We start from the raw sequence: 14,149 nt of genomic DNA on the forward strand, positions 1-14,149 counted from the left end.
GGGAAGTCGATCAACACCGCTGCTCCCCTCCCAGATGCAGCCAGTTTTCATACCGCAGGGGCGCGGCCTGTGCCAGAAACGGGCCGCCAGACTCTTCTGTTCAGCGCGAGGAGGCCATGATCTCGTCTCTACTGTGCCAGACACCGTTATCGCTCGACGAGAGCCAGCGGGCGGCGCTGAACGTGCCACAGGCGTCTGCGACGGTCTCTGCTGCCGTAATAACTTCCGCGCTAAGCGGTCCTCTGACGACGGCCATGACGCGAGATGACGAGCGCGTCCAGGCCTGTTGGCTGGATCTCGTCGTCATCACGCTTTATTAGCATTGATATTGCCTGCCGCATGCCGCCATTGATTTGACATTATGTCAAGCTGCTCACAAACTCTGAGACGCTTGTCGCGTTATTGGATTTAAAAGCTTGGTCCTTCGCCCGCTAGAAAGCGGCAAAACCTTGCCGACGAGAGTGGGGAACGCAGGCGCAGCGATTTGGAAAGAAGAAAACACTAGTTGGAAAACACTGAGTTCAATTGACGGCGGGCTTATTATTAGAGGGAGCGAGTTCAGTTCTTCTCGCTCTGTTCTGTTTGCAGTCGACGTCCCGCGCCTGGAAGTTTGTTTCCATCAGCGACACCTGTTCTATTGGCCCTTTGATGCCGACGCTGCAGCGCAACTTTTTCTATTTTAAGTTAAGCTGTGCTGATGCAGCAGAAACTTTAAGAACTTCATTCAGGTTTTTTGCATAACAAAGCTTGTGTCGTTTGACGCGTTACCTGGTGCCAAATGACGACGGTGCCAAATGGCGCCATACAGTGCCAAATCGCTTACAGCTTTGAAAAAGGAAGCACGCTTCACCACAGCGCATGGCGTGCGGTACCTTTTCCACAATCGCGTCCTCCTCTCGCCACCTTCACAGTGGCACCCTACAACCTACGCCTTCCAGCGGAGCAGTGTCCCTCCCCACACGCTCCGAACAGGACCCGAGCAACCCACCACTTCCCTGCGCCCTTCCGCGCCCTCGGACAGGGTGCCGGTCCGGTTGCCCTGGCGACTCGCGCCGGCAGCAGGGGCCAGCTCCGGGTCTGGATCTGGGAGGAGACAGGCCTCGACACCGGACGGCGGGGCAGGTGCAGAGCTGGCAGGCCTGGCGCACGGTGAGAGGGCGACGATCAATAGGTACACGGCCGGTGGACGGCGGGACGCCGAGGTGCTAGCTGCGGGAGAGGAAGGGTCAGCGTGGAGGGAGAGTCTGCGGGGGAGGGAGGGCCTGTTGGAGAGGGAAGGTCTGCGGGGGAGGGAGAGAGTCCGCGGGGGAGGGAGGGCCTGCGGGGAGGGAGAGTCTGCGGGGAGGGAGAGTCTGCGAGGGAGGGAGGGCCTGTGGGGAGGAAGAGTCTGCGGGGAGGGAGAGTCTGCGAAGGAGGGAGGGTCTACGGGGGGAGGGCCTGTTGGAGAGAGAGGGTCTGCGGGGGAGGGAGAGTGCGGGGGAGGGAGGGCCTGTTGGAGAGGGAAGGTCTGCGGAGAAGGGAGAGCCCGTCGTGATGACCTACGGGGAGGGAGGGTCTGCTGGAGGAGAGGGTCTGCTGGAGAGGGAGGGTCTGTAGAGGGGGTCTGTAGTCAGGGTCTGCGGGGAGGGAGGTCTGCGGAGGAGGGAGGTTCTGCTGGAGAGGGAGGTCTGCTTAAAAGAGAAGGTCTCCTGAAGAGAAAGGTTCTGTGGGGAATGAGCATCTGATATCAGAAGAAAGGTGCAATGACAGTGAAATTTGTTCTGGAATGTCTTCCTGTTCCGACAGAACAAGGACCTGCTAACGTACGAAGGCTCTACATGGAGGCTCTACAACACATGAAGGTTCTGCTCTCAGAAAAAGGGTGTGCGGTATCGAATACGTTCTCCGCACCAACCATGGATGTAGCCAGCCAGGTTCACAAGAAATCTTGAGATCATTTATGTTGCTTTCTATAAAACTTTAAATGTGGCTCAAAGAGGCGTTCCGAACTTCTATCGTTTGTTCCCATTAACTGTCGGAGCTGAGAGTAGGCATGTGTAACTGAGACCGGTCACAACTTTGTCTGTAGCCTGGCCACGACATGCTCCGGACGGGGGCCACAATAAAAAACTGGAAAGCTGAAGCGGTCCCTGATGGAGACCATCTGTCGGTCCTGCTGTCCAGGATCCGCCTGACGTATTATTCTAATCTCAATAGCAGCGGCGCTTAATTTCTTCCGCTGTCAGAAACCAGCGGCTCCGCGTGTCCAGCAGAGACCGTGACGTCGCTGAAGTTGACTCGCATAGTTTTGGTCCTCGGCCTGCGACGCCAACTTTGCCGCGACTTATGAGGCGGGCTCAGCGGTGGTTAGATGTTTTGAACCGAACTCGGTCGAGACATAATGTTCACTCAATCGAAGCAAGAGGTCGCAGCTCTTTGGAGTGGTTTGTCACTGCTGCCACCTGTGAGACCAACTGTAGACTTAGTAAAAAACTGTAGACTTTTAGTAAATCAAGAGCTACATCAGACGTCGATTGCTTTAACCATATCGAGTGAGACATCACCACATCCATCTCTTTTACGCCCTCACCCTACATAAACCCCAAATCAGGCCGTTAAACGCAGGTCACGTACATTCCGGGTCATTCTGGGCACACCAGCGCCGGCGGGGTCGACGTCCCCCAGCCCTACCCCAGAGGATCCGTCGTCACCTCGGCTGCTCACGTGGCAGGAGCGGGGTCGGGTCGCGCCACCCCCTCCCCCTCCCGTCAGAGGACAGAGGGCCGCCTCAGGCCCCGGGCCGTCGCCGGACAAAGCGGCCCTGTACGCGCCGGAGACGGACGGAATTGGAGCGGACCGCGCGCCGCGAACGGCGCGGGTGCGCCGGAATTGTCGTGCGCGTGAGCCGCGGAGCAGGGAGCCTGCTGGCGCGTGGAGGGCCCAGCTGAGAGTGGTGATCAGCCGGACGGCAGCAGCTGTGCTGCTCAGCAAATCCAGCGGGATGACGGGAGAGGACTGACTCACCGCGCTTACGTCGATGTACATCACGGGATTCGTGAGACAGCTGTCAGGCAGAAACAACATTCAGGAAATAAAGACCGGCCAAACAGCAGACTTCCAAAATGCACTCCGATCTCTTGTCGTTTTCAATGATTTTAACGATCTGCTGTGTAGTTTGCGTCTCTCAATGGGCTGCAGTAAAGGCAAACACTGGGCGAGGCGCCGTCGATTATCCCATCTTTGCTTTTGCTTTTTAATCCGCTTTGCATTTTCGGCTACATCGTCAATTTGGAGTTAGCCCAATCAAACCATTTCATTTCAGTCTGTTATTTGAAGCCTCCTTACCTCTCTGGTGGTGTTGGAACTTCACGCATGCATATGCTGATATACGTGAACAGCAGCACATTCAGCCTGATGTCGCGTGTGTGTGTGCCCATTGGGCTTGAAGACGCACTCAGCTGCTGCGGCCACATTACGGCATCGCCTGTCTCTCACCCTAGCAGGAAGGGCGGTCACCGCGTCTCAGGATTGGAACCCTGTGCCTCTGGTTTCCCAGACGCACAGCTGGACCACTGCTCCAATGAAGCTCTCTTACTCTGATATTCAGGCGCAATATGGCTCGGCTGTAGCGTTAGGCCTGAGTGTGTCTGAGCAGCTACAAAATTGTTCATGCTTTCGACCACGCCAGTTCTGTTCCCGCATGAGCGTCCGTGGCTGTAGAGTCTGGTCTAACGGCCGAGTCTCTGTTCTTCTCAGCAGGACCCCAGACCTAGTTACGGAGATAAACAATAAACAGATTTGCTTTCGGCCACTAACGAACCAGGACCGTGTAAACCTTGCGCCTACATGCAACGTTCTCAAAAGCATGCCGCGCTCTAATAGCCTGTAAATCACAGGTCCGTTGGCTCGGCGTTGTCAGTTGTGTCAGTTGTGTTGGGGTCTCAGGGGCGTCTTGTCGCATTGTACCACCATATATGCATCTCCATCATGTGCTCAGATAATCACAAGTTAACCAGGCCCACGAATGAGTCAAGATAACGATCCCAGTTCCGCAAACGAACCCTGCTCGGACAAATTGTCAGATGATTTGAGCTATGCGTCTCGTCGCACGAACACATAACCATGCGAGGTCCTCAGCTGTCTTCAGCCATGTCCTCTCGCCAGATAACCTCCGCAGCTGTGCCAAGTCCTCAGGTGATCCCAGCTTTGTCCTCTCCTCAGATGACCCGCCGCTATGCGCTCTCCTCGAATGACCTCAGTTGTGTTGCGTTCTCCGGTGACGCCGCAGCCGCGCCAGGTCCACAGATGGCCTCGATGTCGTCCTCTCCTCAGATGACCCCCAACAATGCCGGGCCCGCGGCTGACTCACGGGCGCGCCTCGGCTCGGCTCCGGAACGTCGCCGGGCCATTCCGGGGCGCGGGCCATTCTGGCCGGTCGCCGGGCGTGACCTCGCTCGCCGCGGGGCCTGCCGCGCCGCCCAGCCGTGACCGCCGCCTGGCCCGGGCCGCCGCCGCCGCCGGACCGCGTTCTGGGAACGGCCCCTGCAGCGCGCCGCCGGCGCCGCCGCCGTCACGGACGCCGCCGTGGGGGTGGACGGAAACGTGCAACCCTTTGTTCTGTATCAGGCTGTAATGCAAGCAGCTGTTACCCGAATAAACTGCTTACAGCAATTGCTCATATGCTTTGCCTAATGAGCGCCTTTCGATTTGCATTTATCCCGCGCGACAGCGCAGACCGTAAGTCAAAAGGAAGGTCGCCGTTTCAGATAAGGCGCAGCGCTACAAGATTAACACGGCGATATAAAACGAATTAATCTACGCACATGCAAGAATCCAGAGCTATAAATGACTAAAGAACGACGAAAATATATCGTCCTGTGTTCTAATGAAAAAGTAAAGAGTGCACATTAAATTGGCAATCGTTTACTACTTCAGATGACAGCTAACTGGGCACCGAAAACGTCAATTACTAAACCATCCGTAAATATGCCGGTCGGGAGCTCATTCAGCGAACCGTAAGTGCACATAGCAGAATTGACTTTTAGACATTTTGAATATGAGCGACACGCCCCTCGACATCTCTTTAACTAGCTGAACTACGTCGTTAGACAGCCTTGAAAGTTATGCATGACGAACTGTGAGCATGCCGAGCAGACGGGGTTCATCAATTCTGAGCAGCTAGTGCGAGTGCCCCCTCCGTCAAAGTCCTTCTGCCGCCTGTCTGGTGGCCGCGAATCGATCGCCAAGCCGCTGCGGCGGCCATTTCCTGGCGTCTTATCGCAGATTTACGGCCTCTTATCGCTGTTCAATTTCCAGATTAAACCGCCGTTTCGTGGCTTATAGAAATTTTCCGGAGGGCCGATGCTGACTGAAATACGAATGGCCATCTTAGTCGGATGGGCGGCCAGAAAACACAGCCGGAGTTGGCCAGGGCAGGTCTATAAATACGCAGTCAATGGACGGTCGTTCGGACTGTCACCGATGCTCAAGGGAGAGCCGGACGCTCCCCTGGCTTCTGACGCGTACGGCAGAGGTCACGTGCTCGGCTGCAGGCCGGGGTCCAACGGTGGCACGCGTTATGGGGGCACGCGGTTGCGCACCCCCGGATCGCTGCGGAGCGAGGCGCGCTGTTGCACTTGGCACACCCGGGGCGCCGACCGGCCCTGCCTCATCTGCCGCCGCTTCCAGCACCATCAGTCTCCCGACTCCCGCTGAGGATATGCAGACATGCCTGAGCCCCTATCAAAACTTCGGCCAGGCAGATCGTGGCAAACTTGGTGCATCAGGGCGACGAAACTTGCCTCAGGTGTGGCCTAAGCGGAGCCATTACGTTCCCTATGAGGGTCTTACGTGAAACAGACACAAGAGCGAACGTGGAAGCGCCGTCCACCTTGTAACTTTACACAATTTATCTTGGGGTTCGCTCTTCTGTCAAGATTACACCACAAATGAGAAAAACCACTGCGTATTCACGGCAGAAGCACTCCCTCGCACGCTAAAAAAAGCTACGCTGATTATCGAGCCGAGGCGTTAAGGAAATATATGTCAAAGACGATGCACAGCAAATCCATAAATATCGACATATAAAAGCACTTGCGGCACGCACAGATACGAACACAGCTCGCTAAAGTCCCATCAGAGTCACTACACGCACGCTCTAAAATTACCTACCACCATGTCGTGTAATTGCATACGGGCACCGAGTTAAACAGCACCCCAGCGTCGTATAGAAAGCGACGCCTGCCTGCTTCAGATCTCAAGCGCGGAAGCTAGGCCATTGTCTTGGCGAGTGCGACGAGGGCAGAGTTCTGAGTTGACCTGGAGCTGAAAGGCGAGCGTCTGTGGTGCTCGGATGTCACACGCCAGTAGAACAGTCAGCAACAGTGGTTAGTTTCGTACAGTGAGATGACATAAGTCCATTTGAATCACACTTCGTTGGCACATGGTCAGAAACGGTTTCGTTCTGTCCCAATTCCTTGATTACCATGTCATCGATAAATGCGAATAAACGAATCCAATATTGTAAGCGTCTCCCATTAACAGAGTTAATGTTTTTTGATTGGCGATTAACGTGACTAATTTGTGAACATTTGTCTTGCAACATATGAATACTCTGCATCCGGCCAACACTTCCTAACCCACCTCATGCGGAGACCCCGCAGGCCCACAGCAGCCTCGGAAAGTAAAGTGCAATGTTTTGAATAAGTCATATTCAAGGCATCTCGAATTTCTTGCTAAGCATGTAGCAAACTTTGAGGCATTCAAACACAGTGCATCAAATTTGCTACATGAGATATTATTGGTGCGAGTTCATCGTCACGCATCGTGTGGTGCAGACGTTGCATTTTCTCCGGAGGAAGATGCATGGGTTTTACGTGAACGCGGAAAAGTGTCCCGTTGCTTTCGCCGTCAGTAGATGACTCTGCGCATCTGATGCATGGCCTGACTCTCTTCGGGTGTCTGACCTCCGTTCTTGCAGCTCAGGAGGTGAAATGTCGGAGACTCAAGGGCCACAAATACTCCGGGAGCACACACATTTGAATTCGTGACAGGAAATCACACGACCTAAACGTCCCATAACTTCATTTATAATTATCTGGAAACAAGTTTTCTATCATATATGAAGTTGAAAATTACACCAAATCTACACGTTAACTTACCCACTACATTCACTGGTAAGTTCTTTCTCATGCAGCCCATCCGTTGCCCATGGAGCCCTGCCCCAACCCACTCGCCACTCATTGCTAGCTCATTGTACCCACCTGCTTACACACCAGGTTACATTTCCCAGCACTTGCTTCTACATTACGGATGAGCTTAAGAAGGATTTGCTTCCAAAACTACTCCCCGCATTGATACCTGCAAAAGTAGGGAAAACGAGCTAAGACGAAAATAAAAGTGTTACCGTCGTGTGGCACATCATTATGCATCTACTCGACACGTCATAAATATCCTAATCATTCCTTTACCTATATTCGTAATTTTCCCCGAATTTGTACCCAAGCAAACCCATCAACGATTCCACAAGTACACTCTTGGTTTATCCAGCCATTGAAGTCATGTATCACGTGCAAAAATGAGATACGAATAACTGCGAAGAAATGCAGCTTGGCGTATTGAGTGTTGGAAAAATGCAATACGAAGAAATGCGCACGCGGAAAAACGGTGTTGCGAAGAAAGTCGACACGAATGACAGTGGATACGAATATATGCGTAAACGAACACATGCGTGTACGAATATATGCGTATGCGAATATATGTGTGACAAAACAACACGATTCAAGAAAGGTGTGTCCCAAGAAATACGACGAGAAAAAATTAATACATCGTCTTTTATGAAGCGAGGTTTATTATAAGTTAGATTTGTCAATGAAACTCTTGCGCCTACGAATATTTACGCGCGAAGAAATGCTTTACGAATATATGTGTTACGATGATTTAAGTACAGTTAAGTTAGCACTTAAGCACGCAAAAAAATGCGTTACAAAGGAATGTGACACCAACTTTTGTCCTAGGGCCGGCCGCCGGCGATACCAGGTGTCTCCCCTGGGCCCGCCGGTCCGTCCGGCCTCGACGCGAGGCGGCGGCGCCAGACCAGGCCGAGATTGAAAGTGTCCGGGCCCTGATGGCTCATTTAACCGGAATAGACTTTGATCTCGTCTGCTCGGAGCACCGTCATTTATCTGGCGTGGAAGTCGTTTAAAAAGCCGGTCGGATCGGGCCGGAGGAGCTATGGAGGTGCGATAAATGGAGGAGACTCCGAGGCGACGGGACTGACAAAGGGGCCGCTCCCGGGCCGGCAGTCGGCGGTCGGCACACGCACCTGGATCCGTTCCAGCTCCTGCGATCAGGGACGTCCTAAAGAAGAGGGGTGATGGAGAGAGATCTGCATAGGGCATGCGGTCATTTTAAGCCGAAAATGTGCATACGTGCTTATGTGAAAGTTCTGGAAGTACTTCAAGCTACTTCTTGTGTGTTTTTCCCGAGCTCCCCGGGAATTCCTGCACAGGCCCCTGTCTTCGGCCCATTGGTGCCGCCTAGCAAACAAGCGAGGCATGACACGGCTGGGCTGCACGAGGTGAGCGATCCGTGTCCATTGTGTAATTAAGGCGGCTGTGAAGGCTGCCAGACGCACGCCAGCTGACAGAGCGAGTTATGACGGGCGAAACCATGCGAACGTCCCGCACACGCGACTCCCGGCGGGCGCATCGGGGACGTCACGCGTCACACACGCATACCTCCATCAACCGACGCGGCGTGCCGGCCCCTCGGTCAGAGATCGAGAGCTCCGCGAGTGGACACACCAAAAGGCGGGGCCTTTGGGAAGGGCGGTTGGCGCGGGGGCTGTTGGGCTTTGTTTCATTTTGTCCACCGCGGTACGGCTGATCATCAATTGTATCTGCAGCTGGAGGTCAGTCTCCCGTCCGCCGCACCCTAGCGCCACGTCCAGACCGGAGCCCGACGCGTCACGGACATGCACACAGACACAGCCTGAGCAGACGGACGGGCGTGACGACCGTGACCGTGAGTGAGGACCGGGTCACGTCAGCCAGGGGCCGTCACGCAGCGGCGTTACGCTTGCCCGCCCGCGGCGGCGGCCTATTGAACGAGTTGACGCCTGTTCTCCGTGTGTGTCTCGTTTCGGTGGGGACGGAGGGGGGGGGGGGGGGGCAGCGATCCGGAACCAGGCTGTCTCGCGGCTCAGGCGCCCCCCCCCCCCCCCCACCCCCGCCAACTACACCAAATCAACAAACATGGCGGACGTGCAGCTAATTGGCAACTCTACTCTTTCTCTGAGTCTCCTCTCCTCCTCTTTCTCCATCTCCTCTTTCCTTTCTCTTCCTTCCTCTCCCTCCCTCTCCATCTCTCTCCCTCTCTCTCCTCTCTCTCTCCCTCTTCCTTTCTTCCCTCTCTCTCTTCCTCTCTCTCTCTTCTCTCTCTCTCTCTCTCTCTCTCTCTCTCTCTCTCTCTCTCTCTCTCTCTCTCTCTCTCTCCTCTCTCTCTCTCCCTCTCTCTCTCTCTCTCTCTCTCTTCCTCTCACTCCCTCTCTCTCTCTCTCTCTCTTTCTTGCTCTCTCTTCTCCACCTCCATTCGCCCTTTTTCCTTATTCCCGCAGCTCTTTTACTCCATCATTTTTTTCTAGCTATCTTTCTCTCGCACTCTGCCACGCCGTATGTGTCCATATTTACCGCCACGGATCACTTTGACGCTCGCCATATCTCTCTGGGCATGTTTGCAGCCGTATATGCCCTGTGTGTCAGCCTGGTGCCGCTAGCGATAACAGTGCGTCCAGGCCGCTCCGCTTCATCGACTGCCACGAACGACCTCTCCTCCATCCAAAAACCTGCGCTAGTGGTCGCTGTTCGTACTCCGAAACCAACAGACTACCACACTCCTTCCCGCGAATACCGCAACGGGTAACCACGGCACCCCATGCTGCAGTGCCGAGTATCCCGCACCTATCCGTGTGTTGAGGCTGCTGTGCGGGATATCCGTGTGCGGCTGAGGTGGCGGCAGCCGGCGCCCCTCCCCGGCATCCCATGCTCTAGCGACTAGCATCCCTCTGACCCGAGCGTGTGCTGACCTCAGCCGGTGGCGGCAGCCGGTGCCCCTTCCCGCCAGACCGGTGACAGGGCGGCCCCCCGCTGCCGCGGCACCCTCTGGGGGTCGACACCGCCCCGACCGAGGAATGTCGTCCGTCCGTCCACCCGCCGCCAGATCCGTATCGCGCCGTTCGCCGACTGTTTCGGCCTGTTTTTCTGCGCGCTAAAACCCGCCAGATGGGCACCGGTAAGCGATACGGTGCGCCGACGCGCCGACCGGACCGCGCAGGGGCTTCGGGCGATCCCCAGGCAGGGTCCGACCCGGGACCACTGCGCGAGCCCACAGACCGGGCTGGAGATATCGCTTCACGGACATTTACGATCCAACCACCGTGACGCTGTCGCGCGCAGATGGTATGCCAGGCGTGCTAACGTATTCATTCGCCGATGAAGCCTGCAGAGCAGACATTTCGCGTGCTCTGAAAACAGTGTGCGATATGCGTTCCGTGCGGTATGTCAGAGGAAATGTGTGTATATTACGCTTTTATGGGGGATATTGGCAACGTTTAATGCACTTCAGAGAGTGCCGCCGTTATTTTTGCTCAGGATGTTTTTCTTTGCAGTACCACAGCGACACAAGCATTACATCGGGCAAAGCAGGCTGGTAAGCGGCATCCCTCGCTTCTGCACCGACACCTGCTGCCCACCCGGCATTGTGCCACACGAGCCATACATCAGATTAGCAAAGGCGGCGCCGGTGGAGCAGAAGCTGCGCCACCCTTTGTCACCCGCTCGCCGCTGGCCATCCGTTCTCGCCGCTTCTCCACGGCTGTCGGCGCACTCTCTGTGCGCTATTTTGCTCTCGAGTGAGTGCCCAGGTGCCGGCATGGTGAGAGCGGTGCTCCGCATTGTGCTCCACAGCGGCGCCGCCCGCTGCTCCCGCGCCGCGTCGCAGAGGCGGAGGGAGACGCCGTGAACAGAAGCCAGCCCATTGAAAGCGTGGATAGGGTTGAACAATGCGCGAGAGAAATGGCGACGGTCTGGCCAATGTCGGCATTTTCTCCGTTAACTGAGAGCAATTTCCCTGTTTGCATCATAAAACTATTTTGGCGCGCACATTTGGACAGAATGCCTGATCGTAAAGAAGGCCATTCAGGTGCTCATTACCGGCGCAAGCGACCTCCTGGGCTATCGGGTTACCCCTAGAAACGCGATTCTGAAAGAGAATCCGAACTAAACGTAATGAACTTTCGCAGCAACCAAGTTTCATGGGTGTAGAAAGACGTAACGGAGCACCTAATGTCGGCGATAACCGTCAAGCCCTGCGAATAGTCGGACCGTAATTTTTCCTTGTGAACGCACATATGGTAGTAATGGCGTCCGGCCGCGCCTGCCTGCGAGACACGTCAGCTGAAGGATCTTATGAAGCCGTACACCCGCTACCGTATTTAGCACCTGCTAATTAAGCGATCAAGAGAACCGCTAGTTGGCCAGGGACTTCGCCCGCTTGCCCGCTCACAGAAACCGCCCATTAGTGTGTCAGCGGCTAGCATGGAACCGACTTCCACAATGTCTGCTCCAAGCCTGGAGGTCAGCTCTGCGTGAGACTCAGTGTGTCCTGAGGGCCTGGAGAGGCACGAAACACGGAAATCGATGTCGTGCCGATCGGAGATGCAAAACGTGCCAAACATCTGTGGTGAGATAATTGATAAGCCGTATGAAAAAGCAGGATCCGATGTTACCTTTCATCCCACAGCCACTGCGCTTATTATGACACAGCTTTATCGTGCCATAGCTATTTAGTCCACGGTGAAACAGCGTGAAGGTCTAGGTGAAATAAAAACACAAAAATATCGTCATAGTGCATCTTGTACCCGGACATACCAGAATGCTTGGTGACTTCAAGCTTATTTTCATTACTAACATGCTTTTCTGATCAGTTTTGTCGCGTTGGCCTCAACAAATTACCGTGCACCGTGTCTTCAAAACATTTTCTTTAGCCCCAAATGTCAGTTCTAAAAGCCATGACATGCACGCTGGGATGCGCCTTGCACAACACAGCATAGAGGCAAGGAAAAATTGATGTACGGAAACTTTGCGGGGATCCTTTTATTGGGAGTGCCTTGTCACACCTTCTTCATCACTGTTAGCGCAAACTTTATAAACGCTAAGTGTTTTATGGAATGCAGAAAGGCCCCACTTTTCTGGCACGAACTAAATGCGGTTATTTCCTGCGAGGTTCCACTTATCCCCGCTTCCGACAGTCTGGTCATAAATAAAGAGAGATGAGCACTTCCAGTACGGGCTAGTGCAAGTTGATAACAAGGTTCTCAGGCCAGCCGTGGGCGGCAACAATTTGCTGGAGATAATGCACAAAATATGCTAAGATAACGCCATCATGCGCGCACTGCCAAGTCATTTAGCTGAAGCTTTGGAAAGTACCCGGATGCCCTGTGATTTTCAGTCGGTGAATTGTTTTGCCGTTGAAATTATATCGCTCGCTGTTCCAGGTCCACAAGGCGTTCTTATTCGTTGCGGGGCTTGAGTGTAATGTAAGAACAGGCAAGTAACCAAAGTTCGCAGGTGAAAGGGGAGCGAGTCAAGCATGAAATGTTCTTCGAAATCCTGCGAATCTTGAACAAATTCTTGCGAGGTTTCCCAGTAATAGCATAAGCGTCTTGACTAAGGAGGGCACAGGCGTAGCCTCCTTGCCCCGCCCCCCCCCCCTCCCTCCCTCGGCTACATCCTGTTTACGAAATTAACGAGGATGAAAGATAAGTGCGCGCACCTAGTGGAAAATGACCAACTTCGGGCCGGCGTCAATTAAACACTCGGCACTGCAGCGAATGTATGCAGGCATTCCGCCGAAAAAAGAGGTCAAGCTTTGGAAAGTGCGCACGGGTTCCATGTTTTCTAGTGGATTCGTTAACGCTGAACGGCGACGGGATGAAACTACCCTCAACTTTTACAGCACGTGATAAAATTTCGAGGTAACCGGCTACTCATTAACCTGAGAGCGTCCATCTCACGCTTGTAGAATATGCCGGTGAAGTGTGTCTTTTGCCGGTAAGACAAAGTAGACCTGTCCCCCCCCCCCCCCCCAATCTAGTGGGTTTCGTGCGGATGCGGTCGAGTCGACCACCGGCGACCCCGCCCGGTGGACGTTGCGTCGAGGCCGTCCACTGCGGCGCACACGGCCGTCACCAGGCGCCGTTCAAATAAAACTTTACGGCCCCCTTCGTTAGGCGTGAGGTGTCGGTCCCGTTTCCGTTTATTGCAGACTGAGGGACCGATCGTAAACGCCGCGAGGTCTTTGTGGACAGCGGGTCCGTGGCTGCTCTCAATTCGGGCCGGTGGTAAACCAATAAACGGTCCGCGCATAGGCCTACCTGGCCGTCTTTTGCGTGCGAGCAGACGGTAAGGATGTGGTGTCGCCACTACTTCCTCTTTTTGGTATATTTCATTCATTCTGGAAGACGCACGACGCAGTTCTGGAAGCGCCGCTTGTTTTAGATGGAGTGAGCTTAGTTCGATAACCAATCAGCGCTTAGTGTCGGTCTATCGCAATCACGTCAAAGACAACTAAAGGTCAGAGCCGTCGGACGAGGCCTCCGTCTCGGCCAATATGCATTCCAGCTCTGGACAGCTAGATGCTCACCCAGCTTGACTGAACGGCGCCAGCCGATAAACAATACTGCCGAGCAATAGCTGCAAAAGCCAGCGCGCCTGATTTCTGTTCAATCTGCTCCAAGTGTGATGGAACCTGCATCCAAGCCGTCACAGGGAGCGCAGCATGCCTCAGCCACCCGTGGCATGAGCAATGAAGCACGGGCCGTACTCCAGCGGGGCACGTTTGACTGCATACGGCCGCGGGCGGCGCCGACCCAGAGTGATACGCTTTCCGAAGCCGCCATAAACCACCCGCCCACTTCCGTCGCTGCGGGGCTGAACAGTTGCCTCCCACGTCCCGAGCCCGGCCAGCACCCCGTCACCGCCTCCGGCTGTTCCGGGGTCGCGGGTGCTGCGCGCCGTGCGCCGTGCGCTGTGCGCTGCGCAGCCCCGCCAGCTGTCGCCCGGTGCGTCCTGAAGCGCTGCGCGTGCGGACAGCCTCGTGACCACAGCGCTGC

This window comes from Pollicipes pollicipes, unplaced genomic scaffold (genome assembly GCF_011947565.3).
Source record: "Pollicipes pollicipes isolate AB1234 unplaced genomic scaffold, Ppol_2.1 Scaffold_2555;HRSCAF=2994_pilon_pilon_pilon, whole genome shotgun sequence".
NCBI lineage: Eukaryota > Metazoa > Arthropoda > Thecostraca > Pollicipedomorpha > Pollicipedidae > Pollicipes > Pollicipes pollicipes.